This window comes from Eulemur rufifrons, chromosome 3 (assembly GCF_041146395.1).
Source record: "Eulemur rufifrons isolate Redbay chromosome 3, OSU_ERuf_1, whole genome shotgun sequence".
Lineage (NCBI taxonomy): Eukaryota > Metazoa > Chordata > Mammalia > Primates > Lemuridae > Eulemur > Eulemur rufifrons.
In genome coordinates this window covers 57,816,187-57,831,979 of record NC_090985.1, presented here as the reverse complement: position 1 = coordinate 57,831,979, position 15,793 = coordinate 57,816,187, and the positions used below count along the sequence as shown (strand labels likewise).

Here is a 15,793-nt window from a genome sequence, read left to right as displayed (position 1 = left end):
TAATGCTGAGGTCAAAAAGCATGAGATGGGGCAGTGAGGAGGCACTGGTCTGCCCTTCTCTGGCACACACCCCACCCTGGCTCCCCACCCCACCCTGCCCTGCCCCCACTCCCCACCCCACCCCAGCTCTGCCCAGCCCCTGGCCCCACCCCTGCGGTCAGAGCCTGAGAGGGGAGCTGGATTTACTACAGGAGAGGCAGCCACATAGTGCTCTGAATGTTAAGAAAAAGTCCACCACACGCTCATTTTCCTTGTGCAGGTGGTTTTGGAGAAATCCAGAGAAATGTCTGAATGCCACCTCTGAGCTGGAGCGAGGAAAGGAAGAGTGAAGCCTGGTTGGGCTTATAGCGAGCCGAGAGTCTGGAGGCAGCAGACCGGGAATCTGCGTAAACTTGAGGACACTGTACATTGTAGTTTACACCAACGTGGACTAGAGGATACAGCCAATTCTATTTCAGTCCCAAAAGACTGAATGCCCTCAGCTGACATCTGGGAGAGAGCTATACATTCATGCATGTATATACGTGTATGTTATTTCTAACGTGTATATTGTGTTATATATAACAAATACATGACATAAACATGTACAAGTAGATAGGTAATAATTCTTTACAAAAAGTGACATATATAATAAACCAATGTAATATATAGTATGTATAGTATATAATATATTAATGTAACATGTATGATTATTTTATATAACTTATATGTTATATATAATATGTACACAACTTAACACATGATGTTTTATATTTAAGATATACAAGTACTTTTTGGGTTTTTTTTAGAGACAGGGTCTCACTCTGTTGCCCAGGCTGGGGTATAGTGGTGCCATCGTAGCTCACTACAGCCTCAGCCTCCTGAGTAGCTCGGACTACAGGCACACACCAGGACACCCAGCTAGTTTTCTACGTTTTTTTTGTAGGGATGGGGTCTTGCCACACTGCCCAGGCTGGCTAGTACTTTTTATATGTTTTGTTTCCTTTTGTGAATTGGCTTTGCCCATCAGGGGTTCATCTTTTTCCGCTTAGTTTGTGGAGTGTTTTATATTATAAAATATATCAACTATTGGTTTGTTTCCTCAAGTATTTCAGTAGGTTTGTTATTTTTTTATATGTGGTTTCTGTTGTCTTGATATACAGTTTAAATTTTTTTTGTTTTGTAATTTAATTTAATTTAATTTAATTTTTTTGCTCGTGCACAGCTTCCCATTGGCCAATAAAATTTTTATGCTGTTAAACTATTAATCTTTGCCTATATGTTTTAGAATGATGCCAATTTTAATGACTATACAAATTGAACTTATAGTTCTTTTTTAACCTCTAATTCTTATCTTCTTAACTAAAGCTATTGTTAAAACTTTCATTGTCAAATAACCATTTTTGCTAAACCTGAAAAAACTGATTATGATTCTTCTCCCTAAAAAATATTTTAAATCTTTATTTGTACTTTCTCACTTACTTGCAATGAATATATATTAATTATGTAATAAAAATATACTATTTGTAAAATCAGGTTTATAAACAGAAACTGTTCCTTCAATCAAGTTGACCAATGTGTTACTAGGAAAAGTACTCTGTTTTATTCTCACCAGGCAAGTAGGCTCACTTCTATGGAATGTATTGTCTTTCTCATCAGGAGTGGAAAATTGCATTAAAGCTGAGGACTGCCTATGAAGAGAAGCCCTTGTGTTTTTCTTAGAACCACATCACAGCAGAGAACTTCCAGGAGGACACTTTTCATCATTACAAGGACAGTGGAATCAGACTTTTAAGAAGCCCAGCTCATGCCAGGAACGGTGGCTCAGGCCTATAATCCTAGCACTTTGGGAGGCTGAGGCGGGAGGATTACTTGAGGCTAGGAGTTCAAGAACAGCCTGGGCAACATAGCCAGATCCTGTCTCTACAAAAAATGGAAAAGTTAGCTGGGCATGATAACACGCATCTGTAGTCCCAGCTACTTGGGAGGCTGAGGCAGGAGGATTGCTTGAGCTCAGGAGTTCTAGGTTGCAGTGAGCAATGATCATGTCACTGCACTCTAGCCTCGGTGACAACATAAGACACACATACACACACACAAAGCCCAGCTCAGCCTTCTGAAAAGGAGGCAGAATGGGCAGCCCCATAGGCAGCCTCCAGTCATGGAATCTGACATCCTGCCCCATGAGAATGCTTATACCAGACTGCACGTCTGATTGCAAGTAACTATTCCAAGACTGATCCAAAATCACAGGTTAGAGGAGATAGATGGGGGAAGCCGAAATGGGGATGAAAATTAGCTGTGTTACTTTTGTCCAGTATCGGCCTTAGCCAGTGGTGGTCTCATATGGTGGTTTGTGAACCTTTCATCAGTTTTCAAAAGAAATTTTACAGAGAGCCCCTATCTATATCTATATAAATCCACTATTTTATCTGTATAAAGGTATTTTGTAATTTCAAATGGCAACATTTATAATAATCAAACAACAAAACAAATGAGGCTGTTCTGATAAAAATACAAAATTTTAATTAGGGCCAGGCGGGGTGGCTCATGCCTGTAATCCTAGCACTCTGGCAGGCTGACAGTGGGTGGATCGTTTGAGCTCAGGAGGTCGAGACCAGCCTGAGCAAGAGCAAGACCCTGTCTCTACTAAAAATAGAAAGAAATTATCTGGCCAACTAAAATATATATATAGAAAAAAATTAGCCAGGCATGGTGGCGCATGCCTGTAGTCCCAGCTACTCGGGAGGCTGAGCCAAGAGGATTGCTTGAGCCCAGGAGTTTGAGGTTGCTGTGAGCTAGGCTGACGCCACAGCACTCTAGCCTGGGCAACAGAGTGAGACCCTGTCTCAAAAAAAATTAAATTAGTTTTAGTTCAGCCTCCTCAGCATGAAATGTTTCCTCCTGTATTATGTTTCTGTTACATGGAATCGATAAAATCCTGATTCCCACCTATGTGTGATTGCAAATGATAATAGTCTTTAACAACTTGCTTTGTAATCTCAGAATATACTTCAATTAAACTGATGCAAAAGCTTGAAAGAAGGGTAGCAGAAAATTTTTGTTCAAAAATTGAATCACAGGCCAGATATGGTGGCTCACACCTGTGATCCCAGCACTTTGGGAAGCTGAAGCATGAGCATTGCCTGCCTGGGAAACATAGCAAGACCCCATCTCTACAAAAAATTTAAAAATTAGCCAGGCACAGTGGCACGCCTGTAGTCTCAGCTACTCTGGAGGCTGAGACAGGAGGATCGCCTGAGCCCAGGAGTCTGAGGCTACAGTGACCTATGATGATGCCACTGCACTCTAGCCTGTGCAACAGAGGGAGACCCTATCTCTAAAAGAAAAATAATAAACTGACTTATTAAATTAAAAAAATAAAAATAAGAATTGAATCACAGGCTGGGCATGCTAGCTCATGTCTATAATCCCAGCACTTTGGGAGGCTGAGGCAGGACAATCACCTGAGGCCAAAAGTTCAAGACCAACCTGGGCAACATAATGAGACCACATCTCTACAAAAAATAAAAAAATTACCTGGGCATGGTGGACTACATGCCTGTAGTCCTAGCTACTTTGGGGAGGTGGAGGCAGGAGGATCACCTAAGCCCAGGAGTTTGAGGCTGCAGTGAGCTATGATCATACCACTGCACTGCAGCCCAGGCAACAGAGTAAGATCCTGTCTCTTAAAAAAAAAAAAAAATTGAATCACCAGCATTCTCTTTCAACTGCCAACGTTTCTTATTGTGAATACAAAAGTCAGTCATGTAGCAACCAAATTATAATAAACATTAAAATGATTAATATGATGTGCTTACCACCTGAAGTGCTCTGCACTCATCAGTTCTTGCAAAACTCACTATTTTGGTGGGTTTGATTTTAAGTGAATGGATGTGCACGGATCTGAATTTTTTTTTTTTACTTTTTTTTTAAATATAAAACACTTCATGAATTTGTGTGTTATCCTTGTGCAGGTGCCATGCCAATCTTCTCTGTGTTGTTCCAATGTTAATATATGTGCTGGAAGCAAACACCAGACCTGAATATTTTTAAGAAATGAGGGTAAGAACATGATCTTCCTAATCAATGCAGTTATAGAAAGGTCATAGAGGCCTGCAGTACATAATAAACATTTGTTAATTGAATGAATGAATGAATGAATGAATGAGGTTTTTTTCCCAAAGGAGTTAGTCTGGCAGCACTAATTTATGCTGTCTTGGTCTCCAACATGTTAAAATCTGATATGGAACATCTGAGTGTGCATGTGTGTGTTTGTGTGTGTTTGTGATCATTTTTATTTTATTTATTTATTTATTTATTGAGACAGAATCTTGCTTTGTTGCCTGGGCTAGAATGCCACGGTGTCAGCCTAGCTCACAGCAACCTCAAACTCCTGGGCCCAAGCAATCCTCCTGCTTCAGCCTCCCAAGTAGCTGGGACTACAGGTGAGAGCCACCACACCCGGCTAATTTTTTCCAATTTTGGTCTCCAGGCTAATTTTTTCTATTTTTTTTAGCAGACACCGGTCTCAGCCAGGTGCGGTGGCGCATCCCTGTAATCCTAGCACTCTGGGAAGCCGAGGGGAAAGGATCACTTGAGCTCAGGAGTTTGAGACCAGCCTGAGCAAGAGTGAAACCCCGCCTCTACTGAAAAATAGAAAAATTAGCTGCGTGTGGTGGCATGTGCCTGTAGTCCCAGGTACTTGGGAGGCTGAGGCAGGAGGATCGCTTGAGCCCAGGAGTTTGAGGTTGCTGTGAGCCAGGCTGACTCCATGGCACTCTAGCCAGGAGACAGAGCAAGACTCTGTCTCAAAAAAGACAACAAAAAAAAAGAGTCTGGGTCCTCACTGTTGCTTAGGCTGGTCTCGAACTCCTGACCTCAAGTGATTCTCCCGAGTTGGCCTCCCAGAGTGCTAGGATTACAGGTGTGAGCCACGGCACCTGGCCTGTTATAGTTTTTAGAGACAACACAGTGAATAGTTACCAATGAAAGCTCTGGGGTCAGATTTCTTGACTCCATTTCAAAGCTACCATTTACTAGCTTTGTGGCCTTGGGAAAACTGCTTAACTTCTCTGTACCTTAGTTTCCTTATCTGTAAAATGCTAACAATAGCACCTGCTTCATAGGATAGCTGTGGTGACTAAATGAGCTATTCATGTAAATAAAATCGTAAATTTGTTTAATATGGTTCCTGCCTGGCATCTATTTTTAGGCCTGACATAAATTGTTTAAAACTTGGTCACCCATCACCTTTGGCCTAGTTAAAACTTCCCCTTCCTGTGTGGTTGTTTTCCATATAACCTGCTTGTTCCTCATCCCATTGACACAAAACCCAACACACCCCACAGCTGCTGACCATAATAAAACCTCATGGTCAACGCCAGAGTCATGTAAATAAGTTCCTCCCTTTGCTTGTGTGTTCTTTAAACCAGCCAACCCACAATCCCGGTGGGAAAGCCTAAGGGGTAAGGCCTATGGCCCGTAACAAAAACGTGGTCCTACAGGTCGTTTCTCTCTCCCATCCCCCTTCTCCTCTCTCCACCTGACAGTTGAGTCACTGCACCTCCAGACTTCCTGTGGGCCTCCTGTTGGCACCCTAAACCCTCTGGGACCTGTAAGTAATAAATTTCTGTACAATGAATTTTGGTTTCACTTCCCCGTTGTGTCTTGCCTGATTCACATCTGAACCTAACCTCACCATCCGCCCCCATCCCCCATCCGGGCACTCCCAGAGGGTGGCTATCTTGGCTTAGGCCACTCTCAAGAGAAAGACCTCAGGACCGAATGAGAAAAAAAATCATGATATAACTTGATAAAGATTTGCTATTTAAAGCTGGTAAAAATAATTAAAATATATAAAAGAAATGCATGGAAAGCAAATGTTTACAGAATTCTCCAAAAAACTCTAAGATTTCAGGGAACATAGTTCAGAAAACACTGGTTTGGGAGAAAATGAGTGTGAATGTGCAGCTCAAAGCAAAGCGATTTCCTTTGGCTTGCTTGCTCAGTTTATCTCAGAGGACGAGTGCCCAATATGTACTGCAAGATGTTTTTAATTGTAGAATAACGTGGAAACTCCATGCTACTGGGCCGTGTGTCGGAGATAGTAACAAGGACCAGGTAGGACTCACTCTGTGCTGGGCCCTGAATCAAAGCATGGACGTAAACGTTCCCATTTGATCTCGGAAAATGCCCAGTGAAGTTGGTATTTTAACCCTATTTCCAGATGAAAAAATTGCGGCCCATGGCCCATTTGAAGCTCTTTTAAGTGGAGGAGGCAGGTTGTGCCTGATTTGAGAGTCTGCGCTAAATTATAACTGGTCCCAGCCACACACGCAAAACAGCAACACACACTCAGCAGAGTACAAGTTAGGGGAATGCAGAGACCTTCACCTTGACAATGTTCACACCATGCTCCCCAGAACCCAGAAACTAGATCCCTGCGGGGAGTGGGGGGCGTGGGGGAGGGCAGGACGGGCACAGTGGGGGCAGGGAGGCTCTTGCCCTGCAAGACCAGGTGGCTATTTCTCCTTGAATGTCAGAACACACAGGCTGAGGTTTCTCTCCACGCATCGTAGCATTTCCTTCGTCTCCCCCAACGCCCACCCACACCCTGTACTTATTAACACCACAGGCTTACACAGCACCTTTTATTTTTAGGATCTCAGAATGGTTGAACAAGACATTTTTCTTATTTTCATGTGCTTATGACTGGGAAAATCAGAATCACAAAGACTATTATGATCATAATGACTCTGAGGGTTATGCAACAAACAATTCAAGATAAAAGCCTTGGAGGGGAGAGGCCCTGCCGGGCTCCCAGGCTCCCGGGGAGGGGGAAGGGACCTGGTTCAGAACCAGGAGCAGAACACAGCTGCACTCTGCTGCCAAACCCGCTGGCCTGGCCCTGGGACTGGGAGCTGCTGAGCTGCCTGCGAGCTGCTGCGTCCTACCAGGGGCATTGTTGACAGGCAGGGAGGACGACAGCTGGGCTGCTTCGAAGTGATGCTCTCTGCATTAGCCACTTTAACAGTAATTTAAAATGCATTTCAAATACTAGGAATAGCAGTTTGTCACTTTCTCTGTTGTTGTTTTTCCCACAGACATATTAATATGGATGTGGCTAGCAGGTTCCAAGCTTTGAATTGTGCTCATTAAGTCACAGCTGGCTGGGAATACGTGTCAATCCTATGCCTTTATTTCTCAAGCTGATTTTATAATGAAATTAAAATGGACTCTTCCAGACATCCCTTTCCCTGGAAGCAAAGCAGCTTTGCCCTCTGGGGAGCGGGTACTGTGTTCTGATATGTTCTTCTCTCGGAAGAAATGCATATGTATTTTCGGTAATTAAAACATTTAATTTGGTGATTACCCTCACAAACAGAAACCGCTCAAATTAACCCTGATGGGGGAACATTCCATCCAGCTGTTCAGGGGGGCCTTTCTGCCCCCTTCCTGGCCCTCCTTCCCTTTAAGGGAACAGCCCACCTGCTTGGGATGTTGCCCTGTCACTCGCCATATCCCTCTGCTCTGAGTGCAAGTGCCGGCCAGATGGCCCCAGCATTACTCACTTTCCTCTGCTGAAATGCATGGTTGGATTTCTGAAACTTAGCATTTATTTTTAAAAAGAGCTAAGGAAAAAGCTGATTCATTGTTACTCGAGAGGAATTCCTTTAGGGAAGATAATACCCCTAAAGACAACCAGACATTTCATGAAAAACATTTTGGCTTAAGTGAAACTGGCTACATCAGGTGAATTCACCTGGGGAGCTTGTTAAAAGAGGGGTTTCCTGGCCCCCAGCCTGGCCCCACTGAAACAGGAACCTGGGCAGGGGCCCAGGAATTTGGCTTTTCAACGAGCTCCCCAGGTGATTCATGCACAACCTAAAATTTGGGAGCTACTGAGACGGGGGACACCCACTCATCACCAGCGCGGGGTTGGGGTGTAACTGTGAGTCACTCAGGGGGTGATGGGGTCTGACTTTTGATTGGGTGCAGCCCAGCTCACCTGGCAGCCTGTGCTTCATTTGGAAATGACAGATTAGAAAAGGATGTGCAATTTAGCTTTTCACGAGGCAGTTAATCAGTTCACCTCCTCTTGTATCTCAGGGCCAGCCTTTGTGTCCCTGGGTAGTTGGGAAAATCACAGAGACTCCCCATGTCATGTGGGCTGAAGGATGACAGAGCAGAAGCCCTCTGATGTCAGCCGCAGAACAGGAGAACAGGCCAGGCGAGTCCCGCAGCCTCACCCCAGCTGGGCTCTAAGGCCCAGAGGCTGCTGAGGAAGAGCCCAGCACATCTGCAGCTGGTTTAGCTGTGGTTTCTAAATGTCACCCCAAGCCCAGCCTGGCTACACCAGAGCCACCTGGGGAGCTTATGTAAAACGTAGATTCCTGGGCTACCAATTAAGTGGCTTGGAGGCTGGGCCCTGAAAGCTGTATCCTCCCCGGGGTCTGGGAACCACTGTGAACAGACAGCACTGCTTGTTGGATCATGAAGTTACCAGAGGTGAACCCACAGAGAAGTTGACACATAGGAAAGAAACAAGACCTCCGATAGCATGGGGTGTCTCCCACAGGGCCTAATAAGAGGAAGGCAGCCAATGAGGACTGGACAAAGAGACGTCCCTTCCTCAGAGGTTGTGAAATTCACATTTGTTTTGCTCCCATTTAGCACCAGGAGCACCCAGAAAATGATGGGGAAGGTGGGATGGGGAGGATTCTAATCACACAGGCTGCTGTGTCTCGTGAGGGCCTTTTAAAAAGGGGATATTTGCAGTGGTGTGTTGTACGTGGGTGGTGGTGGAGGGGGGAACCCTGATTTGTGATGTTTGCTGATATCCTTGTCGCCAATATGAGGTCATCTAATGTGGAATTGGGAAGACGCCCGCGTCATCGGCTCTTCTGTTGGCACGTGCCTGCTCCAGCACGCCTCTGGATAGTTCCCCACGTTCAAAGCTCTTCCTGAAATGATCCAGCAGTATCTGCAGCAACATCACCAAAGTGTGCCCATACTGAAATCCCAGAGGGACAGGGGGATAGGCAGGGGAACTGGGCCCGACTGGGAGCGGGTTTCTCACAGGCTTGCAGAGATCCACTTGTCCCAATGGCCACGTTGGTGCTCTCTGAACCCAAAGTCAGCAGCCTGCCGAAGGCAGGGCCCAGTTTCCTAAGGAAGTCGGGACGTGCCGAGGAAGCAGGAACCAGGAATTTCGGGTGGGGAAGGGGCCCTCTTTGAATTCGGCTCATAATCACTCAGTAAAGACAAAGAGTTCACAATAAAATAAAGGAAGTGGAGATGCTGCCCCAGTTCACAGACAGGCAGATTCTTCACAATTAGTGGCAGCTAAAGCAGAGGGTGGATTCTGCACCACCTGAAATGGAGGAATGGAAAATATTCAATTAATCATTCAAATTTGTGTCTAAGGAACCATGACACTCAGTTATGAATTTCAAGCACTTTTAAAAACTGCTCTGGGGAGAGATGTAAAATCCATGATGGTTATAAAATTAGCACATATTTTCCCAAGTCGGTTAAAATGTGTTAGGTAAGTTAATAGGAGGGAAAGAAGAGGTTTCTGGAAAATACCTCGCTTGTGTGAGCGAAGAACACAAAAATGTACGTGGGGGGAACACAAAAATGCAGATCCCAGGTTTGATGGGAATATCTTTCCCCTTCTCAGCCCTCCTGGAGAGCTCTTTGGCTCTGAAACTAAAGCCGGCCGCTTTGTGCAACTCTGTTCCTATGTTCAAACAGGTTAGGCATGAAAAGTGAGGGGTCGAAGGGCAGCAGAACACATGGCCTGCTATATTTTCAAGTCTCTTGCTGTTGTGAGAGCCCCAGTCCAGAGTATGTGGGTGCCCTTTGGGGTGGGGGTGAGGGTTAGGGTAAGCTAGGATAATACTAGTTTATTTTTTAAAAGATGAGATCCTGCCATACAATGTGCTATTAAAAATATTTGCTCCTGGGATTGGCTGACAAGCAGGGGTGTGCTGGAGCCAGCTCACATTGGCTCGAAAAAGCCGATGGTGCACATTTCATCTCAACTTGATATTCCGTGATACCACACTGATAGCTTGACGTTGGCCATTGTGCGAGTACTTAAACCATGGTAATTGGCAAATCCTACAAATCAGGCCGTTTGTTCCTAGAGAGCTGGTTGTTAAAGATTTATCATCACACAGCTGCTGGCAAGTCATCCTATTGAGAGGATGGGTCACAAGCATGTGTATACGTCAGCTCCGGCTGCCGTAACAAAATATTAATACTGCAGACTGGGTGGCTGAAACAACAGAAATTTATTTCTCACGGTTTTGGAGACTGGAAGTCCAAGGTCAAGATGTCAGCAAGGTGGGTGTCTCCTGAGGCCTCTCTCCTTGGCTTGCAGGTGGTTGTCTTCCTGCTGTGACCTCATGTGGCTTTTTCTCTGTGCACACACATCCCTGGTGTCTCTTCCTTTTCTTATAGTGACACCAGTCATATTGGATTAGGGCCCTGTCCTTCTGACCTCGTTTAGCCTTAATCACCTCTTTAAAGGCCCAACCTCCAAGTACAGTCATGTTGGGGGTTAGGGCTTGAATATATGAATTTAGGGGGTGGGACACAATTCAGTCCATAACATCACAAGACAGGCACTTGGGGAAGATTCATTTTATTTTCCAGGAAGTGGTATTTCAACTGCACTTCATGGAGTACATGAAATTTTAAAAGAGAAACAAAAACTCAGGCATTAGGAGCGTTCTGACTGTACCCTGGGTCTCCTGGGCCCAGAGGTACCCCCAGAGGGGTAACTTCAACAGTGACAAGCCACATTTCTTTGCATGGCATCCACAGGGTTGAACCCCTCAGCCTTCTGCTGGCCTTCCCCAGTTATTTCTGGGAGCTCTGCAGGGATGTCTCTGGACGCTCACAACAGCCCTTGCCCATCCTCTGCTTCAGCTCATTTTGTGGAGGTTCCTGCTCCTCTAGCTAGACATCACTTGTGGGTTTCTGGTCACTTTCTCAGGGCAGTTCTCTCTTGAGGTCTCTGGCACCCTTGCCAAGGGTGCCTGTCCTGGGCTTCTGGCAGTGGTGCTGCCACTGGCAGCTTCTCTGGAGCAGCAGTGCTCCTAGGTGCCTCCATTAATGCCACTGGGACCTCCTCTAGGTCAGCTCGGGGCAGCCGGGGCCACTGCTAACAGGCCAGAGCTTTGCTCTGTTCTCTGAAGCACCAGAGCTGCCCCATGTTTCATGCCAAGGTTGGAAGACTGTTTCCCCCTTTACTGTGTGTGACTCAGCAGCCATCTGGGGCGGCCCTGGCCTGGTGACTGTAGGCTGGGTCCCTCTGTGGACTCTCTCGCTGAGAGCCCTAGAGGAGGCTGGCATTCTCATAGCCACCTCTCGGCCTGAGCACTTTGGGTCACAGTTAGGTCGGTTATGGTTTTGCAACATCTCCCACATGCAATTTTCTGTTCCACACCTGTTTCACCCCACCACGAACCTCAGCTCATTCTTTGGTTTTTCTCAAAAACAAAACAAAACAAAAACCACTCCACTTATATAAGTGATCTGTGAGATGTGCTAGCTATTATTGAATATTTGGAAGGGTATGGAAGGTTATATCATAGCAGCACAAATTCGAAATGAGATTGCACATTCCTGAGTCTTAAAAATAACGCACCTCTGATTGTACACAGGTACATACACTTTTCAACACTGTTTAGCAGTGTCTAGTAGAGCTGAGCAAATGTTTACCCTGCAACCCTGCAATTCCATTCCACAAAAATGCCATGAATGTTCACCAAGGCATGGACCAGAATGACCACAACAGCCATGATCCCAACCATAGTCCCAAACGGAAAATGCCCAAATGTCCATCTCCAGAGAAAGCATAAGTAAACTGTGGTAAATTTATGAAATGGAATATCATGCGGCAATGAAAATACATGAAATGCAGCTACAGGAGACCCCATAGATGGGTCTCACCTCTAATGTGAGTGAGAGAAGTGAGATATGAAAGGGTGGATTATTACATATTTCCATTTCCCTAAAGCTCAAAACCAGGCAAACCAACTTCAGGCTCTAGAGAACAGGACAGTGGACCTGTTGGGGGAGGCCAACGCGGGGGGCAGGGTGCGGTAGGCACGATCGGGGCCTTTAGGGACCCTCTGAATGTCCGGTTTCTAGGTACAGGTGCTGGTTACGGTGTGTTCATTTGGTGAACTTACGATTCGTTCCCTTTCCTGTATGTATGTTTGTCCTCAATAAAATTTATATGACATAAAAGAAAGCCCTCCTGCCGCTGAGGGATTTCCCACTGGCTGTCTTCCCTCTCCTTGTGCCCTGCGGGTCCTGGTTGTCCTCTCTGGGGCACAGAAGGTCAGCTGCCTCCGCAGGGTTCACCCCTGCACACCCCTTCACCACCTCGTCTTCTTGAATAAAGACTGTCCCCTCCCTAAGAGAAATTCTTGTGCCAGCTTTTAAGAGTAAACTTTCCACCCTGCTGGATGTGTTATGAGGCCCAGGGCGGAGCAGGGCAGCCATGGCAGTGCCGTGTGGCGGTTGTGCCACGTGGAGCCACAGGGCTGTGCTGCTGTGGGGACTCAGAAAACAACACCCCAAACGAAGGCCTCTGAGCAGCCTCAGAAGCAAAAGTGTCTCTCTGCCCTTCTCCTGCCCTCCTGTCTCCCAGTGCCTTTCTCCCCCGAGGCTGGCCATAGAAACTAGAATCCCTCTTCCCCCGGGCGGGTCACATAAACCAGAACCTCTTTTCCCCAAAGCCAGCCATAAAGCCTACAAATATTACTCTGACTTTCCCTCTGCCTTTCTGAGTAAACACTGGCTGTAAAGAAATTATCTGACCTTCCTTGTTTAACTCTAGGTCATAGGACCCCCACTCCAGAGAGGGTCCCGCCCCACACCCAGGAGGAAGGAAAGCTGCTCAGAGAGGCCGAGAAGAATCTAGACAGACAGGCCTTGCTGGATTCCCCACTCGGTCTGTTAGTATGAGATCACACGCTTTTTGTCCAGTCATATTTTTACCCAGGTGGCCACACTTTGTTGAACCTAAGCTTAAAAATGGACAATTCCCCCTGTATCTTTGGGTCTTCATTCAGAAGGCTCTTGGGTACATGTTAAATAAATGTGTGTGACTTTTCTCCAATGGGTCTGCCTTTTGTGAGCTGATTTTTCAGTGAACCTTCCGAGGGCCAAGGGGAGCTTTTCCCTTGTCCTACACCACCGTGTGTTCTGCCCCTGAGCGGCCGTGGGAAAGCTACTGTGCTGCTCGGCGCTTCAGATTCCACATCGAAAATGGTGACAATGGTACCATCTACCTCACAGGGTCAGTAGGGAGGCCCCAAAGCACAAACACCTGCCCCTAGAACACTGCCTGGTACGTATAGCCATTGTTGCTACTTCCAACCCCTTGTCTTACAGAATCTTTAATAAAATGAGCTCTGGTTTTGTTTTGTTTTGTTTTGTTTTGTTTTTTTGCTTTCATATGCCCTGGCCATCTTCCTCTACTAAGACTCCAGCGTGAATCTATGCAGGGACGGGATAGGCGTAGACCAGGACCAAGAATAAAATCAAGCCATAGGCTCCGTGCTGTATTCAGAGTCCAGGCTTCCCTCTAACCTCAGCGTTACACTCTTTCTTCCTCTAGGTCAGTTCTTTCTCAAGGAGCAAATGGACCTAAGCCGGATCTACCAGCCTAGTCCACACGATGGGCCAGACCTAACTCAGTCCTAACGGGATCACAACTTGGCTCAAGCTGGGATCTTGCCACATATGCTTGTAAAACTTCACTTATAACTAACTGGTAAACGTCTCCTCTCCTTTCTTTCACAAATCCACGGGCACATTCACATGCATTTTCACAACTGGATTTTGAACTGTTAACTCCTACTTCTTACTCTGAGATCCACGGTTCCTATTGACCTTTTTTCTTCCCCTAGAGATCTTGAGGCTTCCTAATGCTATTGACTTTATTTATCACAGCTCACTGTGACTGTGAACTCCTGGCCTCAAGCCATCCTCCTGCCTCAGCCTCCCAAATTGCTGGAATTACAAGCAGGAGCCACTGCGCCAACTGCGCCCAACCCTACCAGCTGCACTTTAAGGCTTTTCCTGCTAATGACTTTTGAAGTGTTTGCTAAAAGAAATAATGAATGGAATAACAAATTAGCAAACTGTTAAAACAGGAATGTCCTCATCGTCCTCATCAGAAAGCTCTGAAGCGGCCCTAAAAGCTGTTAAGGACCAAGGGTTCCAGGCTTAAAGAGGTTGCTCCACAGTGGCAGCCTCAATTTCCAAGTTCAAGCTCCTACAATCCATATCCTACAATACCAAATTTCCAGAAGAAAAGACCTGGCTGGCCCAGTTGTCACTGGAGTTCTCTCTTCGTGCAAAAACTTGTATCCAGGCTGGGGACAGGTCATGTCTTAGAAGGATGACCTTCCAACCTTCCCCCTATAGGTGGAGGGGGGTTCAGTGTTTAGAAAAGGGGATCAGTGGGCAGGCAGATTCCCCAAAAGCTCTATAACAGAGTTCTGCACATGAGGCTGAATTAAATGTTTTAGGAAAAGTGTAGTTATCAAGGCTTTGAGGCACTATGTAGCTTCCGGAACTAGGAATTAAAGCACTGAGTCTCAACACAGGACCCCAAGACTCTTTCAGTGGTATATGAGAGGTCTTGTTTTATCAACTACACATCTGTGTAAGGCTGGATTTTCTTCTCTATTTAAACCAAAACACCATACTGCAACAGATTGAAGGCAGAAGACATTTCGGCTACTCTCTCTAAAGCCAGACATTAGAAAGATTTATAAAAATGTAAAGCAGACTGGGCGGAGGTGGCTCAAGCTTGTAATCCTAGCACTCTGGGAGGCCGAGGCAGGAGGAACGCTCAAGGTAAGGAGTTTGAGACCAGCCTGAGCAAGAGTGAGACCCCATCTCTACTAAAAATGGAAAGAAATTATCTGGACAACTAAGAAAATATATATCGAAAAAATTAGCCAGGCATGGTGACGCATGCCTGCAGTCCCAGCTACTTGGGAGGCTGAGGCAGGAGGATCGCTTGAGCCCAGGAATTTGAGGTTGCTGTGAGCTAGGCTGATGCCACGGCACTGTAGCCTGGGCAACAGAGCCAGACTCTGTCTCAAAAAAAAAAATGAAAAAAAAAAAAAATGTAAAGCAATGCATCTGTTCTCAATTTTTTGTTTGTTTTGGAAAACATAGTTCCCATAAAGATGTTATTTGTATTAATACATATTTTGAAACTTCCTCAGTTTTAATTCCTAATATGGTAAATATTGATAGATAAAACCCACATAACAAAAAGCTCGTTGGGGTCTCGATATTTGTTAAGAGTGTCAAGTGGTATTGAGGCCGGGAAGTTTGCGAACCACTGAATTAGATCAAGAAGACAGGTTCCACATTTCCCTCACCCTGCTCTCTTCTGTCCCCTCCTCTTCCATGGGCCATCTAGTCCCTTAGCTCAAAGGGACCCTAGGTCTTGGCCTCCCTCCAGCTTTTGGCCTCAGGAGTCCCACCTTGTTCTCACTGTGCTGGGCTCAACAGGGAGTTGGGAGTCGGGGATCAGAATGTACCTCAGTGCCTGGAAGCTTTCCCTGGAAAGCTGAGTCACACAGAACATTAGGTAAAAAGGGGGTTTTGGACTCCACGGTCTCTGGTTAAAAGCAACCCCAGCTGGAGGTACAAAGTTCAGGCAGAAAATCTACTCCCTGTGCAGGGAAGCCCCAGCAGAGAGACTCAGTGTTCTTCTCTGTGCAAATGTTTGTTCTGAATGTTTGGAATGAAATGACAAAGACAA

The 15,793-nt window shown here is 45.9% G+C and overlaps 1 non-coding gene across 1 annotated transcript; it reads right to left on the bottom strand.

Moving 5' to 3' along the window:
* Positions 1 to 3,911: 3,911 nt before the first annotated feature.
* On the bottom strand, positions 3,912 to 4,016 carry LOC138382064 (U6 spliceosomal RNA). Its single transcript, XR_011233240.1, has one exon. It is a non-coding gene; the product is annotated as a U6 spliceosomal RNA (small nuclear RNA).
* Between the last annotated feature and the right edge of the window lie 11,777 nt (positions 4,017 to 15,793).